This window comes from Choloepus didactylus, chromosome 6 (assembly GCF_015220235.1).
Source record: "Choloepus didactylus isolate mChoDid1 chromosome 6, mChoDid1.pri, whole genome shotgun sequence".
NCBI lineage: Eukaryota > Metazoa > Chordata > Mammalia > Pilosa > Megalonychidae > Choloepus > Choloepus didactylus.
The window spans coordinates 113,783,823-113,799,177 of NC_051312.1; the positions used below are offsets into that span (position 1 = coordinate 113,783,823).

The 15,355-nt window shown below is 35.1% G+C and overlaps 1 long non-coding RNA gene across 1 annotated transcript in view; it reads left to right on the top strand.

Moving 5' to 3' along the window:
* Positions 1 to 15,355, top strand: part of LOC119537787 — a 56,322-nt gene that overhangs the window by 25,860 nt on the left and 15,107 nt on the right. The window contains exons 3-5 of the long non-coding RNA XR_005217463.1: positions 2,496 to 2,556; positions 4,366 to 4,419; positions 5,190 to 5,284. This is a non-coding gene — a long non-coding RNA (uncharacterized LOC119537787). The remainder of the gene's footprint in view (positions 1 to 2,495; positions 2,557 to 4,365; positions 4,420 to 5,189; positions 5,285 to 15,355) is intronic.

The following is a 15,355-nucleotide window of genomic DNA, read 5'->3' on the forward strand; positions in this document are numbered from 1 at the left end:
TGAAAATCAGTTAACATACATTTAAGGAATTATTTCTGGAATCTGAATTCTATTCTATTGATCTATAATTCTATTCTTATGCCAGTAATACACTAGATTACTGTTGCTTTGTATTGAAACCAGTGAAAGGGAGTCTCCAGCTTTGTTCATATTTTCTAGATTGTTTTGGTTATCTGGGGTCCCTTGCATTTCCGTGTTAACGTTAGCATAAACTTGCCTTTTCAGACTGAAGGACTCTCTTTAGTTTATCTTGTAAAGCGGGTGTGCTGGCAGTGAACTCTGTTTATCTGGGAATATTTTAATTGTTTGTTTTTGAAAGAGTTTTGCTAACCATAGAATTCTTGGTTGACGGTACTTTTCATTCAGCATTTGACAGTGTCATCCTATTGCCTCTATGGTTTATAATGAGAAATCAACTGTTAATTTTATTGATGACACTTGTAGAGGTTGAGTCTTTTATTTTATTTTTTATTTTTTTGCTACCTTTAAGATTCTCTGTCTTTGACTTTCAACCATTTGATTATGATGTGCCTGAATGGATGTTTCTGAGTTTATCTTATTTAGAGTTTATTGAGCATCATGGGTGTGTATACTAATGCTTTTCATCAGGTTTGAGAAGTTTTTGGACATTATTTCTTCAAATAGCGTTTTTTTCTCTCTTATCTCTCTTCCCTTAGTCTGGGATTCCTATTGTGTATATGCTTGATGGTGTCCCATAGGTTTCTGGAATTTACTTTTTCTTTATTCATTTCTCTTTCTATTTCTAAGGCTCAATGAACTCAATTTCTCTATCTTCGAGTTTAGTGAGTCTTCTAATTTTTTAATGATTTTTCTTATTTTCAGAAGTTGTAGAACAATACATTTTTTTAGTCCCTCTGGTAAATTTTTCATTTCAATTATTGATTTTTTCAAACCCACAATTTCTATTTGGTCCTTTTTATAATTTATATCTTTATTTACAGTCTCTATTTGTTAAGAAATTATTGTCATACTTTCCCTTAATTCTTTTGACATGATTTCTTTTTTCTTTGACATACTTTTAATAGCTGATTAAAATATTTGTCTAATAATTACAACATTTGGACTTCCTCAGGGACAATTTCTATTTACTGTTATTTTTCTTTCATGTACATAGGCCAAATTTTCCTGTTTCTTTAAGTGCCTCCTAGTTTTCATTGGAAACGGAATAGCTTAAATTGTATTATTTGCAAATGTGGAAATCTTATTTCTCCCCCTCCCTAGGATTTTAGATTGTTACTGTTAATTTTGTTGCTGCTGCTTATAGTTTGTTTAATGATTTTCATGAACTGATTCTGTAATGTGTGTATTCTTTGGTGTGTGTGGTCATTGAAATTACTGCCTGGTTAGCTTAGTGGCCCACAAGTGATTGGTCAGGTATATTTTTAATGTTTTGAAGCAGTAAGTCTCCGCCTTTTACTGAAGAACTCTGTGTGTGTGTGTGTTGGGCCATGCCCTAAATGGTCAAGCAGTTTACAACTCTGCCTTAATTTTCACTTTCTTCTTGTGCAGGGCCTCAAGCTCAGACAAAAATTAGAAATTGTGAACTTTTATAGTTGTAGTGGTCTGTGTGCCACTTGATGTTAATTTTTATATATGATACATGATATGGATCATAGTTATTTGTTATGCATATAAATCTTCAATGTTTCAAGAATCATTTGTTGGAAAGTTTACCCATTCTCCATTCAATTGCCTTAGCATCTTTGTCAAAAATAGCTTTCTGTTTATATGTGGGTCTTTTTTCTTTATTCTGCTTAATTTGGATTTAATTTATTCTTTTTATAGTTTCTTAAGATGCTGACTGAGGTCAGTGAGGTCTACCCCTCCTTTTCTAATATAGGTCTTCGGTGGTATGAATCTCCCCACTAAGTATGTCTTTTATGACACACCCCATGCATTTTGATAAGTTGTGTTTTTATTTTCACTCAGTACCAAAAGATTTTACTTTTATTTTTTATTTATTGTTTTACCCCTGGGTTATTTAGAAGTCTGTTAATTCATTTCAATGTATTTTTGTATTTTCCAAAGAGATGTCTGTTTTTGATTTCTTATTTAATTCCATAGTGGTCAGAGAACATGCTGTGTATGAATAGAATCCTTTTAACTAGATTGAGACTTGTTAAGTGGCTGAAAATATTGTATATCTTGGTAAATACTCTGAGTCTTGGAAAGAATGTGTATTCTCCTGTTGTTGGATGCAGTATTCTATAAATGTCAATAAGGTAACATTGATTGACAGTATTGTTCATATCCAGTATATCCTTCCTGATTTTCTGTCTGCTTGTTCCATCCATTATTGTGAGAAAGCTTTTGAAATCACTGACTGTAATTTCAAGTATATCAGTTTTGTTTCATATATTTTGAATCTCTGTTATTAGATGCATAAAAAATTAAGATTATTATGTCCTTTTGATGAATTGACCCCTTAATCATTTTGAAATGACTTCATCCTTGAAAATATTTTTTTTATTCAGAAATCTACATCATCTGATATTAATATACATCACTCCAGCTTTTTTAATCAGTGTTATCATGGTATGTCATTTTACAACATTTTATCTTTAACTTACTAGTATCTTTATATTTAAATTGTGCTTCTTATAAGCAGCATATATCTGGTCTTGCTTTTTTTTTTTTTAATCCATTTTGATAGTCTCTGTCTGTAAATGGGTGCTTAGACCAAATACGGATGTTGTTGGTGTTAGATCTATCATCTTGCTATTTGTCTTCTATTTTTTTTATTTGTTTTGTTTCTTTTTTTTTTTTCCCTCTCTTTCTTCCTTCTTTGGATGAATGTTTTTTTATGGCTCTATCTTATTTTATCTTATCTCTTTACTTATTATTTACACCCCTTTTTTAAAATAAAAATATTTTTGCTGGTTGTCCATACTGACTCACATGTAGTGTGAGGACCCTATACTAGTTTATTACCTATTCCTCTCCCCCCCTTTTATTGTACCATTGCTCTCATACATTTCGTTTTTTGTATGCTACATGCTAATTTTCATATGTTATAACCATACAAATTTTGTTACTACATTTGCTTTAAACAATGTTATCTTTTAGAGCAACTAAAATAATATTTTGTCTTCATTTATTCCATTTCCAGTGCTTTTCATTTCTTTATGTAGATGGACATTTTTATCTGAAGATAGTCCTTTAAAATTTTTTAGAGTAGGTCTGGAAGCAGTGACTTTATTCTTTTTTTTTTTCTTTTTTTTTTTGAGAAATGCATTATTTCTCCTTCATTTTGGACTTACGGTTTTATGCACGGAGGAGAATACAAAGATGAGTCATACGTATATCCTCAAGGTACTTATTATCTGGTGAAATGGTAAAACATAAGCAAAAAGTGTGATATAAAATGACTATGATTAGGAAGAAATACCAATAAAATCATTTCTTAGGTAAGATTAGTAAACCAAAATGCATGTCCTAAGAAATGCAAAACTCCCTCGTAAACAATGATTAACTCATTAGTTTGACCTATATTGGATATTTATTCCTAAGTGCATTTTTACGTTTGGAGCAGCTAAAATCATGGAGAGAAGGGAAACAATATTGTGGAGTCTTCCCCACAGAAACAAAGTGAAAATTTTACCCTCAGAAAGGAGTCCTGAACTATCTAAATATATAAAACGATAACAAAGGCTTTGCCATTTTAATATTTACAATACTTTTTTCTTGAGAAGAACTGTTCTCTATTTTACCTTAATGGCTTTTTTCCTTTTGGAATGTTAAAATACCTGTGGTAAAATGAGAATTAAAATGGGGTGCAGATTTTTGTTTTTTCTTTCATGCTTGCTTTCCCCCCCTGTCATTCTTACTTAGAAAAATTAAGTTGCCAACTTGATGACTGCCCCAGAAGTTTGTAAATTTGTGTGTGTGTGTGTGTGTGTGTGTGTGTGTGTTTCTTTTACTTTAGTGATTTAAGAACTACAAATTCTCAGAATGTGGGCATCCTAAAATACTAGGAGAAATCAATGAGTTTTCTTATACCTAGTTGTTGTTGCTATTACCATTTATATTTCAAAAAGTGTATATGAAAAATGTATGAATATTGAGGAGCATACTTGAAAGAATTTAGATAGAAAGACAGATGAGAGATGTGAATTTTTCTTTAGAATACTTCAATCTTATAAGGTAAAATAAGATTTCTATTACTAGTTATGGATCATAAGAATATATTGGAAGAAAAGAAAGAGCTAGTAAATAGATTCTAGCTTCCATCTTAGACTCTTTTATAGCTTCTGTCTAAACAATATCATTCATTTTCATGTATGCATCTAGTATATATATATTAGTGATTGCCAAATCTATTTTCAACCCCAACATCTCCTGTAGGTTTCATGATTGTATTCCAAATGGCCACTGGACATCTTTAGTGATATCTCACAGGTATGTTAAACTCATCATAGTTCAAACAAATTTATTAATTAGTTTGACTCTAAATGGATTTCCATTTTGAAACATGATTAACTAGCATCATCATTCATTCAGCTTCCTTAACAGGAATCTCTGATGTTAGCCATATATTCACAATTGTCAATCTCCACGTCTAATGTGATATTAAATTCAGCTAAATATAAGTCCTAAATAGCTCACAGATTTATTATTTCCTCACTAACTCATCATTACTATCATAATTTCTATTCTCATTATCTATTTTCTAAACTATTTAAATAGCCTTTTAGCAGATTTCCCTTTCACCAGTGCCTCCTAACTTTCATCTATGTCTGACATTCCCACAAAATTACCTTTGTGTAGTATTCCTCTACTTATTTCACCACTTTTGGCACCTCTCCTTTGCCTATAGTAAAACCTCAAGCTTCTGAGGAAGGTATTTAAGAACATTGATGAACTGCCTCCAAATTTATTCTAACATGTTTTATTTTGATCCCTTCAGTTCAGCTATTTTTAATGATTATGCCCTTATATATGATGCCTTCATCTATACTACTTAACTTAGAATATATACTTACTTATTTAAAACATGCTAAGTTGTTTCTTATACCTAAGACTCATCTTGCATCTTATTACTTCAGTCAAGAACATCCCTTTATCCCTCATAATTAGTCCTGATCCCATAGATTGTTTATGTCTTAATTTATAGCAAATATCTCAAAGTATTTCAGTTACTCATTTCTTTTGTTTTTGGACTTCATTAGGCAAAGGAAACATGGAATTTTAAAAATTTTGTCTCACTGGTTTTGGCATAATTACCAACAGGTGGTTGGTACACAGTATGGGTCTGTTAAATGAAGTAAGTAAACAGCAATATTACTTTACTATGTCACCATCCTACTTTCTTTTTATCATATTTTTTATTGTGGAATATAACATATATAATAGAAGTGATAACTTTCTAAGTGCAATTTAACAAGTAGTGATAGAGCAAATTTCAAAGAATTTTATAAGTTACAGTTCCACAGTTTCAGTTATTTCTGTTTTGTGAAATATAACATATATGCAAAAAGGTAATAACTTTCGAAGTATGATTTAAAAAGTAGTTTATATAGGAAATTTCCAAAAATGTTGACTTATACTATCGTAGTTTTAGTTATTTACTTATTGTGAAATATAACATATATACAAAAGGATGATAACTTTCAAATTACAATTTAACAAGTAGCTATAGAGCAAAATTGAAAGAATACTATGGGTTACAGTTCTACCATTTCATTTCTTTCTTTCTAGCTATTCTAATAACCTAGCAACTAAAAAAAAGCAAATTATATAGAGATACAGTATTCCTAATCCTTTATTAAGTTCGATCTTGTCTGTTGCTACCCCTTCCTCCATTTTAATCACCTTCCCAATTTTCAGGGATGTCTAGGTAGGCAGTAACCACCCTAACTTGTTCATGTTGAAAAGGTGTGGAAACAATATGGGAAAAGGGGACACATCTGGTTAATGTTCTTGAAGAAGCTATTGCTCTGGGTTTGGATACTTACCTGGCATAGTTCTCTGGAGGATTTAAATTTCTAAAGAATAAAATTAGTGAGTGAAAATTTATAGAGTCTCAGATAGGGAGCTGGGTATTCTTTAGGGTTTTTGGTACTTCTGTTGACTTGGGCTTATCATACTGTGGCCACTTGGCATATCTAGCTAAAGCTTGCATGGGGTAACCTCCATGACAGCCTCTTGACTCTATTTGAATTCTCTTAGCCACTGAAACTTTATCTTGTTGCCTTTCTTTTCCCCCTTTTGTTCAAAAAGGCATTCTCAATCCCTCAATGCCAGGGAGACTCATTCACCTGGGGGGGTCCTGTGCCATTGTTGGGGGGAGAATGATGAATTTATTTGCAGAGTTGGTCTTAGAGAGAGAAAGTCCACATTTGAGCAACAAAACAGGTTCTCTGGAGGAGTCTCAATAGGCATAATTATAGGTGGGCTTAGCCTCCCCTTTACAACCATAAGTTGCACAAGAACAAGCCTCAAGAATGAGGGCTTGACTTATAAAGTAGAGGGTTCCTAAATTCACATAGCATATGTTCTGTTCTTGATAATCCATCCATATCTCACATAATCATCACTTAGTTGTACACTCCTCATTGTTCTCCATTTTAAACAATTCTCGTGACCCAACACACCCCACAGCTCTTTTCAGCCCTTAATTATTTGTCCATAGTATTTGTGTGGTACCGGTAAGAAATTCCTGTTAATTATAGTCCCTGGTATGCAATATGTAGATTTTTCCCATATATCAGTCTTCTGTCAACTCTCTGTACAAGTGTCATACTTTAGAAATATGTTCTGCAAGCACCTATCTATATTTCTAGTGCTAATCTGTGGGATATATGCCTTTAAACAACCCCTTTCAATCTTATTTGCATTCAATAGAGCGCTGATACTTATAATCCCATTAACAAACAATTGTCACCCCTATCCATTACCATATTATGAATTCACCCTCATTAATATATCTGAACATATTAGATTATCATTCCTCCTCCAATAGCTTCTGTCTATCACTAAGTCCCCAATAATCTATATTATAAGACATTGATTTTACATTGTTCTGGGAGTTCATAGTAGTAGTAACATACCACATCTCTCCTTTTGTGTCTGACTGATTTCACTCAGCATTGTATCCTCAAAGGTTATCTATGTTGCCATATGTTTCAGGACCTTGTTCCTTCTTACTGCTGCATATTATTCCATCATACACACACACACACAAACACACACACACACCACATTTTGTTTATCCACTTGTCTGTTGAAGGACACTTGGATTGTTTCCACCTCTTGGCAATTGTGAACAATGCTGCTATGAATATCGGAGTACAAATGTCTGTTTGTGTCACTGCTTTCAGGTCTTCTGATTATATACCGAGAAGTGAAATTGCAGGATTGGAGAATAATTTGATATCTAGTTTTTTGAGAAACTGCCAAACTGTCTTCCACAGAGGCTTTGCCATTATACAGTTCCACTAGCTATGAATAAGAGTTCCAATTACTGCACATCCTCTCCAGCATTTATTGTTTCCTGGTTGTTTAATGGCAGCCATTCTTATTGGTGTGAGATGGTATCTCATTGTGGTTTTGATTTGCATTCCACTAATAGCTAAAGAAGATGAACATTTTTTCATGTGTTTTTTAGCCATTTGTATTTCCTCTTCAGAGAAATGTCTTTTCAGATTTTTGTCCATTTTATAATTGGGCTGTTAATACTATTGTTGTTGAGTTGTAGGATTTCTTTATATATGCAAGATATCAGTCTCTTATCAGATACGTGGTTTCCAAATATTTTTTACCATTGTCTTGGCTGCCTCTTCACCTTTTTGACAAATTCCTTTGACATACAGACGATTTTGATTTTGAGGAGTTCCCATTTATATATATACATATTTTTTTCGTTGCTTGTGCTTTGGGTGTAAGGTCTGAGAAACAACCTCTTAATACTAGGTCTTGAAGATGTTTCCCTACATTATTTTCTAGCAGTTTTATGGTACTGTCTCTTTTATTGAGGTCTTTAGCCCACTTTGAGTTGATTTTTGTATAGGGTATGAGGTAAGGGTCCTCTCTCATTCTTTTGGATATGGATATCCACTTCTCCCAGCCCCATTTGTTGAAGAGGGTGTTATGTCTCAGTCCAGTGGATTTGGGGGTCTTGTCAGAAATCAATTAACCATAGATCTGGAAGTCTACTTTTGAATTCTTAATTCGATTCCATTGATCAATATGTCTATGTTTGTGCCAATACCATGCTGTTTTGACTACTGTGGCTTTATAGTAAGCTTCAAAGTCAGGAAATGTAGACCCTCCCATTCTGTTTTCCTTTTTTAGAATGTTTTTAGCAATTCGAGGCATCTTTCCCTTCTAAATAAATTTGATAACTAGCTTTTCCAAGTCTGCAAAGTAGGTTGTTGGAATTTTGATTGGAATTGCATTGAATCTGTAGATCAGTTTGGGTAGGATTGACATCTTAACAATGTTTAGCCATCCTATGCATGAACATGGAATATCTTTCCATCTCTTTAGGTCCCGTTTTATTTCTTTCAGTAAAGTTATGTAATTTTCTGTGTAGAGGTCTTTTACATCCTTGGTTAAGTTTATTCCTGTGTACTTAATTTTTTTAGTTGCTATTAAGAAAGGAATCTTATTCTTGAATGTCTCTTCAGTTAGGTAATTTCTAGTATATAGGAACATCACTAACTTATATGCATTAATCTTGTCTACTGCCACTTTGCTGAATTTGTTTATTAGTTTAAGAAGCTGTGTCATTGATTTCTCAGGGTTTTCCAAATATAAGATCATATTTTCTGTAAATAATGGCAGTTTTACTTCTTCCTTTCCAATTTGGATGCCTTTTATTTCTTTGTCTTGCTGGATTGCTCTGGGTAGAACTTCTAGCACAATGTTGAATAATAGTGGTGACAGCGGGCATCTTTGTCTCATTCCTGATCTTAGAGGAAAGGCTTTCAGTCTCTCATCGTTGAGTACTGTGCTGGCTGTGGGTTTTTCATACATGCTCTTTATCATATTGAGGAAGTTTCCTTCAATTTCTACCTTTTGCAGTGTTTTTATCATAAAAGGATGCTGAATTTTGTCGAATGCTTTTACAGCATCTGTTGAAATGATCATTTGATTTTTTTCCCTTTTGATTTGTTAATGTATTATATTACATTGATTTTCTTACATTGAACAACACTTGCATGCCTGGAATGAACCCCACTTGGTCATGATATATGATTTTTTTAATGTGTCTTTGGATTTTATTTGCAAGTATTTTGTTGAAAATTTTTGCTGTTTATATTCATGAGGAAGATTGGCCTGTAGTTTTCCTTTCTTGTAGCATCTTTATCTGGTTTTGGTATTAGAATGATGTTCCCTTCATAAAATGAGCTAGGCAGTGTTCTATTTTCCTCAGTTTTTTGAAGGAGTTTAAGTAAGATTGGTGTTAGTTCTTTTTGGAAAGTTTGGTAGAATTCCCCTGTGAAGCCATCTGGCCCTGGGCATTTATTTGTAGGAAGCTTTTTGATGACTGATTGTATCTCCTTATTTGTGATTGGTTGGTTGAGGTCTTCTGTTTCTTCTCTGGTCAGTCTAGGTTGTTCTTGGGTTTCCAGGAAATTATCCATTTCCTCTTAATTATGTAGTTTGTTGGTGTACAGTTGTTCATAGTATCCTCTTACGCTTTTTTGATTTCTTTGGGATCCGCAATAATGTCTCCACTCTCATTTATTATTTTATTGGATCTTCTCTCTTTTTGACTTTGTTATTCTAACTAAGGGTTTGTCAATCTTGTTAATCTTGTCAAAGAACAAACCTTTTGTTTTATTTATTCTCTGTTGTTTTGTTGTTGTTGTTCTCCATATCATTTATTTCTGCTTTAATCCTTGTTATTTCTTTTCTTCTACTAGCTTTAGGATAAGTTTGCTGATCATTTTCTAGCTTCTTCAGTTGTTCCATTAGTTCTTTGATTTTCAGGTCTTTCTTCCTTTTTTAATGTATGCATTTAGAGCTGTAAATCACCCTGCCCCCCCGTACTGCATTCCGAAAGTTTTGATATGTTGTGTTCTCATTTTCATTCATTTCTAGATATTTAGCAGTTTTTCTTGCAATTTCTTCTTTGACCCACTGATTGTTCACTAGTGTCGTTTAATCTCCAGATACTTGTGAATGTTCTGGATCTTGGATGGTTATTGACTTCTAGTTGCATTTCCTTGTGGTTAGAGAAAGTGTTTTGAATAATTTCAATCTTTTTAAATTCACTGAGGCTTGTTTTATGGCCCAGCATGTGATCTATCCTGGAGACAGTTCCATGAGCACTAGACAAGAAGGTATATCCTGGTAATTTGGGATGTAATGCTCTCTATATATCTGTTAAGTCTAATTCATTTATCACATTGTTTAGGTTCTCAGTTTCCTTATTGGTCCTCTGTCTGGTTGGTGTATCTCTAGGAGAGAGTGATGTATTGAAGTCTCCCACAATTATTTTGAAACATCTGTTGCTTCTTTCAGTTTTGCCAATATTTGTCTCATGTACTTTGGAGCACCTTAATTGGGTGCATAAACATTTTTGATTGTTATTTCTTCTTGGTGAATTTCCCTTTTATTGGTCTGTAGTGTCCTTCTTTGTCTTTTATGACATCCTTGCATTTAAAGTCTATTTTATCTGAAATTAGTATTGCTACCCTGATTTCTTTTGGCTGTGGCTTACACGGAATATTTTTCATTCCTTTAACTTTCAATTTCTTTGTGTTGCTGTGTCTAATATGAGTCTCTTGTAAACAACATATTGATGGATCATATTTTTTAATCCATTCTGCCAATCTATATCTTTTAATTGGAGAGTTTATTCCATTCACATTCAATGTTATTACTGTGAAGGCAGTTCTTGAATCAGCCATCTTATCCTTTGTTTTTTATTTGTCAGATGAATTTTTCCCATCTCTCTCTTTATTTACTTTAAGGTTCTCTTACTAAAGCTCTTCAGTTCTGTGCCCTTCCCCAGACCTCTCTGTCCTTTCTTTTTTCTTAGCCAGTAGAGGTCCCTTCAGTATTTCTTGTAGGGCAGGTCTCTAGTTAACAAATTCTTTCAGCATTTGTTTGTTTGTGAAAATTTTAAGCTCTCCCTCAATTTTTTTTTCTAAACCTTTTTTTTCAATTCAATTTTATTGAGATGCATTCACATACCATACAGTCATCCAAAATGTACAATCACTTGTTCACATTACCATCATTCAGTTGTGCGTTCATCACCCCAATCTATTTTTTGAACATTTTCCTTGTACCAGAAAAAGTGAAAATAAGAATAAAAAATAAAAGTAAAAAAGAACACCCCAGACACCCCTCCCTCCTTCCCTATTTTTCATTTCATACTTTGTCCCCATTTTTCTACTCATCCATCCATACACTGGATAAAGGGAATGTGATCCATAAGACTTCCACAATCACACTGTCACTCCTTATAAGCTGCATTGCTATACAATCGTTTTCAAGAGTCAAGGCTACCGGGTTGCAGTTTGATAGTTTCAGGTATTGACTTCTACCTATTCCAATGCATTAAAACCTAAAAAGGGTTATCTATATAAGGATGCCCACCAGAGTGACCTCTCTACTCTATTTGGAATCTCTCAGCCACTGAAATTTATTTCATTTTATTTTGCATCCCCCTTTTGGTCAAGAAAATGTTTTCAATCCCACGATGTTGGGTCCAGCTTCACCCATGGGAGTCATATCCCACATTGCCAAGGAGATTTATACCCTTGGGTGTCAGATCCCACATTGGGGGCAGGGGGGTGGGTAGTGAGTTCACACCCCATGTTGGCTTAGCTAGAGAGAGAGGGCCACATCTGAGCAACAAAGAAATACTCAGGGAGACTCTTAGGCACAATTATAAGCAGGTTTAGCCTCTCCTTTACAGTAACAAGCTTCATAAGGGCAAGTCCCGTGAGAGAGGGCTCGGCACTTCAAACCGCCAGTCCTCAATATTTGTGTGAACATCAGCAACAATCCAGGCGAGGAAGCCCAACACCTCTGCATTTTCCCCCAGCTCCTCAGGGGGGCCCTGCATATATATTTTTATTCTCTGTCCAAATTACTTTGGGATGTGTCGCTATTGCACACTAACCTATGCAAACCTACCAGGTCTCACTTCCTATCCAAAGTTACGTGTAATTATGGTATTTGCACAAACTGTGCGAGTTATATTATTTAGGAAATATAGATCTTGCACCAACTAAACATCTCTTCCTTTGGTCTCACATGGAATTTGAAATTTTAAAACAGTCAGTATTGTCCTTTACCCTTTGGCCCAATTTGCCCTAGTTCTAACCATGTCTGCTTCATTCATATCTTCTGGCTTTTTAATTGTTCATTTGGCTTGTGCGTATCTTCTGGATTCTTCAGGTACTTTATGATTTTCTGTTGGCTTTGTGCATTTTCTTGATAAAATTAATTTGGGGAATGCAGGATTATTTGAGCATTTATATATAATTTGGGAGATCTAGAGCTTGTTGGGGTGCAGTTTCCCTATCCTACCAGCATGTGGCACTCTTGAGCTCGGTATTATTCTCAAATTGGTCTTCCCTGAACTTCTATGCACTGAGTGGAGTCCAAACTGGGTGGGGATCAAGTCAATGCACTAGTTCTCCATGTGTACTGGGGACTGCCTGCCCTTGGGGTGCGATCTGGGCCCTGAGCAGTTCAGCAAGGAGTCCATTGAAGCATACCCACTGGCCTGCCATGCATCTGCGATCCTCTGGGGGTGTCGGAGGGTCTCCTGATGCCTCCGTATGGCGCCCTCTCGTATCCCCGCTTCTTGCCGGTGCATACCCCTGACTTCCATGGGGGATGAGTAAATGCTGCCTCCTGGGTTCCCTCACGGGAGCTCCTGGCTTTACGTCCCCAGCTAACTGCCAAGGTGAGTGCATGGGAGGGGAGAGCTACTGCTCACTCCCTTGCCTGGCAGCCGTCTGCCGTTTCCGGCCCCAGGAGGCCATTCCTGCTGAAAAATTCAACCCATCCATCGAAGCGCTGTGTCTCTCCATTTTTTTCCAAGTCCCCACCATGTACTGTAGGGGGCCATCTATGGCTGGTCAGACCTCGAAACTGCAGCCCTCTGGCCCCTCTCTAGTTTATTTCATGTTGGAGAAGCCTGCTCTGTCTTCCCAACTCCACCATCTTTCCAGAAGTCCATCCTACTTTATTTTATAACCATTATTTTAGTTTTATGGATGCTGAATCAAATATGATAAGGTTGGTTGGCTGAACACCAGGAATTTATTGGCTCACTGTTTCAGAGGCTAGAGGCTTGCTTCCTCCTGGGGTTGGTATCTTCTGGCTGGCCTGCAATCTTTGGAGTTCTTTGGCTTTTCCAAAATGCTGTGCACATGGTGGCATCTTCTTTCTCTTTTGGGTTCCACTGACATCCAGCTTCTGGCTGCTCCCTTGGCTTCTCTTTCCATGTTCAGTTTACTTTGCGTGTAAGGATTTAAGCCATCTAGGATTAAGGCACAGCTTCATTCAGTTTGGGCACACCTTAACTAATAACATCTTCAAAGGTCCTATTTACAAATGGGCTGACACCCATAGTTGACCTTTGTGGAGGACATGATTCAATTCCCAACATTCCACCCTCTGTTCTCCCAAAAAGACATGTTCTTCCCACATGCAAAATACATTCATTCTACCGTAACATCCTAAAGCCTTAAGCCATTTTACAGCAATGCTAAGTACATAGTCTCATTGGGTATAGGCAAAATTATAGGGCAAAATTCCTGTGTCTAATAGACCTGTAAAACCTAGGAAAAAACTTACCTGCTTCCAGTATACAGTGAAGGAGCAGGCAAAGGATAAACGTTTCCAGTCCAGAAGGGAGAAATTGGAAGAAAAACATGGGTCATGAATCCTGAACATGTATGAAAACCAGCATGGAAATTCCATTAAATTTCAAGGTCTGAGAATCATCTGTTGATCAATATTTTCTCCTCTGGACTTGATAGAGTGGCGGCTCTTACTCTTCCAAGGGCTTGTGCGGCAGCCATGCTCTTCCTGACACAGGGGTGAAATTGGGATGGCAGCCAGTCTCTCTGTGAATGCCTGGGCACAGGATCTACCCTCTCTGATCCTTGCGGTCTTAGCTAGGCCCTCTGCAAATGCTATGACATGGGCCCCATCATCTCCAAGTATTGGGGTGGTGGCACTCTCCCTAAAAAATGGAGAACTAGTCTCACTCCCTCCAAGCTCCAGGGTGGATGATCTGCTCCCTCCAAGCACAGCTTACTGTGCTGTAAACTATGGACTATGGTTAATTGTACAATTATAATGATTTTCTTTCATCAGTTTAACAGATATACCACACTAATTTAAGGTGTTAGTAATTGGGAGGGTAAATGGGAACTCTGTATTTTATGCTTGATTTTTCTGTAAACCTATGACTTTTAAAATAAAAAAAAAAGAGGACCTTGTCAACAAAAATGTAAAACATCTCATTCAGAAAATTCAAACAAGTAGTAAAAATAATCATTCATATTCTCAATAACCAAAAATAACCCTTTAGTTTGTTTTTCTAATAATATATGTTGATAGGGTTCTAAGAACATGTTCAACTTTTGATTTTCATAATGTAATCTTATACCTGTGATTGAGATTCAGAAAACTACTCTTTTATTGGAGGTTTTTGTTTTTTATCCATGTCCATTAGTTTATGGTTGATAGATTTAAAACAACTCTGAAACTTGGAGTATGGTTTTAATAAATGGAACATAAAAAAAATGAGTTTTTTTTCCTTTTAGGAAACTGAAGTTTATTATTTTGTATCATAATATATGTAAAGTTGGAAAGTCTCAGAACAAAAACATAAGGAAGAATAACTATATGTTAATAGTTCTAAAGTATTCATATTTTCTTGACAAACAGTAAATTTCAAAAACAAATCATGCTATACCACTATGTATATATAGGAGTACTTTTTGTAAAAAAATGGTTTATATGCTCTCTTTTTTGCCCAAAATAAAAAAGCAACAATAAAAAAGAAGAAACAAATGATCTATGTAATATTTCCACTCTTTAAACTCTTGGAAACCATATGCCAGAAAATCTGCTAAGCGTTGGAATAAAGTAAGACATGTCCTATGCTTTTAAAAATGTTACAGTTATTTGAATGCTAAGACCATGACATGCATAGGTATTCAAAAGTCAGATGTAAACAAGATGGGACTACAAAGTAGAAATAGAAGTAGGACAGGATAGCATTTTGAAGATATGCCAGATATGAAATTGAAAGGATGAATATTTTATTGAAAATAACCTACAACAATTATTGAATGAAATATGAGGCAAAGATTTCTTTTAAAATAATAGCTTACCTGGAGAGAATGTA